General features: G+C 39.1%; 1 protein-coding gene across 1 annotated transcript in view; it reads right to left on the reverse strand.

The window, feature by feature from the left end:
• LOC119901268 (G2/M phase-specific E3 ubiquitin-protein ligase-like) overlaps positions 1–4,124 on the reverse strand; it is a 175,634-nt gene that overhangs the window by 73,252 nt on the left and 98,258 nt on the right. The gene's annotated exons all lie outside the window — the stretch shown is intronic.

Consider the following 4,124-nt stretch of genomic DNA (forward strand, 5'->3'; position numbering starts at 1 on the left):
TGGAAGTGATAGGAACACCTGAATTCAAAGAATCGGAGGGGTGTCCTAAAACTTTTGGCAATATAGAGTATAATGTTTATAAAAACGCCATACGATGGAAGTGAGCTGTAGTCTATAGATGTTTCCCTTACTACAGTAATACCTACAGAGCATTGCAGTAGTCGAGTCTTGAGAAAATAAAGGCATGGAGGACCTTCTCTAAATCAGCAGAGGAGAAAAATGTTCTAATCTTTGTTAGCTGTCTCAGCTCGACAAAACAGGACAGCACCACTTTGGTCACCTTAGCATCAAAAGACAGCTCTGAGTCAAAAATGGTTGCCAAGGTTGTGTGCTTCTTTCTGAATGTTATCTGAAAGGATAGGCAGGAGATTATTAAGGTAGCTAGTGCTGGGTCCAACGGGGGCAAATACAACTATTTCTGATTTAGTTTCGTTTAACTGAAGAAAGTTATTAGACATCCAAGCATTTATCTCAGCAAGAGAGAAACATCGGTAGAACCAGGCCTTAACGGGACATACAACTGGATGTCATCTGCAGAGAAATGGAAATTAATATTATAAGTCTGAATGATTTGCCCTAGGGGTAACATGTGAAGTGCCCCCAAGCTCGACCCCTGGGGGACCCTAAAAAACAGAGGAGCATGAGAAGAGGAGGCTTCTCCAAGGATCACAGAAATTACCTATTTGACAGATTGCAGACAAACCAATCCAGGGCCACATCACTGATGGCAACATAGTCACGCTGAGCTGAGGTCAAGAAGAATTAAAAGAGAATATATTCCTGAATCAGCTGCAAGCAGCAAATCATTGGTGACCTTAATCAGAGCAGACTCAGTACTGTGTAAGTAGCGGAAACCTGATTAAACTTTTCAAAAGTTTGATTATTGTTCAAAAAGGAAATTAACTGATGAAACAATTTATTGTAAAATCTTGGATAAAATGGCAGCTTGGAAATGGGTCTAAAATTACTTAAAACAGAGGCATCTAAAGAGGGCTTTTTAATGATGGCTGGGCCAACCGTGTGAAATACAGCTTTTAAAAACCAAGTCTGAATGCAGTCTGAAGGGCAGGTAGATGATTTAGACAATGCAACAGTGTGTTCCAGGGTTCCTGCTGAATCTCCACGACTTAAAAAAAAAAGTAATTAAGAAATTCTTCACATTTTTCCGGAGAAGATTCACCTGGCTGTATGGGTGCAGGACCAATTACTGAATATAAGTTGGACACATTATCCACACATAAACCATAGGTGACCAAAGTGTGTGACCTTTGTTATGTGTGGGCTGCTTTATATATTGGACCAAGTTAAAAGACTCTGAGTTTGATCAAAACAGAGATAAATGAGGATGAAGACAGACAACAGACATGACAATCTCCAAGAATAAGAACACATAAAATGGACTGTTGTTCTTTGAATTAAAACTAAGACACATACGCTGTTGTCCCATCAGCTGGGCGGATTTAGTAAATAGTCATGTTTAAAATGTTCATTCATTTCCTAAAACAGCTTCTCATTGTAGTTTCTACCAAACAGAAAGAAACAGGCCTCAACCAAGCAATAAATGTGCTGTTCTCTTGCTGAACTTGCACTTAACCATATTAAATGAAAGTAACATTAATATAAAGAAATTGAACTTCGAAAGGTTCTTTATGAATACTTGACTGATAATTTTTCATTGCTAAAGAATTGTGTTTGTCACTGAGAACAGGAGTTGAACTGATTTATATTTTAAACCTAAGATATTTTTTCTAGAGCATCAACAGTAAAGTCCTATATTCACACTAGGACTCAATATCTCACTGGAAACAAATCTAAAATGTCATGTCATGTAAAATAAATAGCTTGATATTCCTGACATCAAAATACTGAGTGAAGTTTAAAAAGAACACCGACATCAGTCAGTCCTTCTTCCTGTGTGTGTGTACCCTCAATCAAACACAGAATAGAGAAGCTAACGTGACCATATACAACAATATGTGGAGAACATAGTAATTTTTCTTTTCATTCAGGTAAGATGCTGATAAACACCACAGTCCTCCAAAATATTCTGATCTTGGCACAATATGCATGAGTGGTTATTGATTCCATGTTGATTGTTCTGTAGTTGTTACAGTTTAATCAATGCAAATGCTTCCCCAAAACACATTTAAAATAGACATGGACTTCATAATCCAATCAACAAATAAAAAACCTTTCAAAATCATCTTTAGGAGAACATTTTTAAATTTTATTGGATTTTAGACTTTGAAATGATTAAAAGTTCTAAAGTAGGTTTTGGGGACCGGGCTACTGGCAACACCATGTTAAACATAAGGCATTGGTGGCAATCTTTATACCATAGGATAAGATTAGATCAAGAGTTTGACATTTTGAGTGTGCAGGTCGAGTCAGAGCATGTAATAAGATAAATCACTTTAGAAGATTTTTGAAATCAAGGGAGATGTCAGGGCAAAAGGTATGGATAAGAAAGTCAGAAAGGATCAGAACCAGAACCACAGACCAGGATATTTTACTTTAAAAGGAAGGATTTCTTAACAGCCCCAGCTCACTGCTGGAGAATTTGTAGCTTTCTTTGTGTAAAAGACACCACCACCCCTGCCCGTTAGTCTGGGCGGCTTAAAAACAATAGCCAGGTGGGTAGTAGAACATGATCATTTGGTGTCAGCCAAGATTCTGAGACAAGGCAGAGATCTGAATCATTTGAAAAGACAATTTTTGTTACATAAAAAAAATAATTCACAAATAATCTCCTGCAGAGTTGATAAACAAACACAATTATGATTAAATCTGACATACCTGTTTTTGATAACTGCTGCTGCCCCATTTGCACAGTGGTCTTCTACTACAAATGGTCTTAATCTTGTGTGAGAATCTTTTGAACACTATCAAGGAGGGCTTGTACAGGATAATCAGCATGGACAGATGTTGTTCATGAAAGACACAAACCTTTCTGTGTGGAAATGTGTGCCCTTTTTGTTGGGGTGTAGTATGGGCAAGTCTCTCCTACTCCAAAATATATTGAAGTGATCATTAAAGCTGAAACTGGTGACAGAACACAGGCCCTGAAGCTACTGATTAAAACCCAAAAGCAAACTAAAAGCTTCACCCTTTTCTAGGAAAGGGCCAAGATATTTCACCTTTTTACCCAGACAGTTGTACCCACTTGAACGAAGACTGTACGGGCGGATGGATGGAGCTCAATAACTGCAGGGATGTATTTGTTATATCCAAGATTTTCGCACCAGAGAAACAGTATGTTACGCCCCTGGGAGTTCCATAAAGTGACCAAGTCTCCGCCCACAGGAATCTCCAAATCTAACATGTTGCCATCATACAAAGCAAGATTTTAGAAGGGGGTCCATGAAATTGATGAGATGCGCAGGAGGGGGAACATTTTCAGTCAGGGCTGGACCGGACCAACAGACCACTCGGTAGGGTGACTGAGTGGGGTATCTTTGATGGACGGAATCCATTCCATCTAGCCAATGAGGGAAGGATGAGGCCTCTTGTGCTTCCTTCTTAAAGGAGAGGTTTAAATAGCAAATAGCAGGCATGTAGAGGAGCAAAAGTTTGACAGCGGGAGGTCACGATCATCCTCAATGGGCAGGTTGTTATCCAGGCCAGCACGCACCAGCTCAACCAGGTGGGAGTGCAGTAAATGTGTGTAGAATATTTATTTTGTAGGTAGGTAGGTACATTTATTTTATCACAGCATAACAGTTTATATAGTGAAATCAAGTTTGTAACTCCCTTCTGCTACATAGCAGACAATATACATAAATATAGATGCAATTATAAACAATGGTAAACAGAAATAAACTATATTTAATAGAGCAGTGCTGAAGATGAATTTGACCTTAAAAGTCTGATAGCTTGGGGGGGGGGAAGCTGCTCTGCATTCTGGTGGTGCGGCAGCGTGTGGCATGGGAATTTGGCCTTCTTAAGTTTCCTTAAGAAATCCAGGCGTTTTTGAGCCTTCTTCACCAGCGTGGAGATGTGAGACAACCATGGCCCATAACATGGCTGTCCATCCAATAATTGTCGAGACATTTAATTCTGCACCAAAGTGGTAGACCAACAGACCAATGTTACATCACCAGTCAAAAACAACTAGACAGTAAAAG

This window comes from Micropterus salmoides, unplaced genomic scaffold (assembly GCF_014851395.1).
Source record: "Micropterus salmoides isolate LMB-PRFRI ecotype aquatic unplaced genomic scaffold, ASM1485139v1 Ms_hic_scaffold_13, whole genome shotgun sequence".
Taxonomy (NCBI): Eukaryota; Metazoa; Chordata; class Actinopteri; order Centrarchiformes; family Centrarchidae; genus Micropterus; species Micropterus salmoides.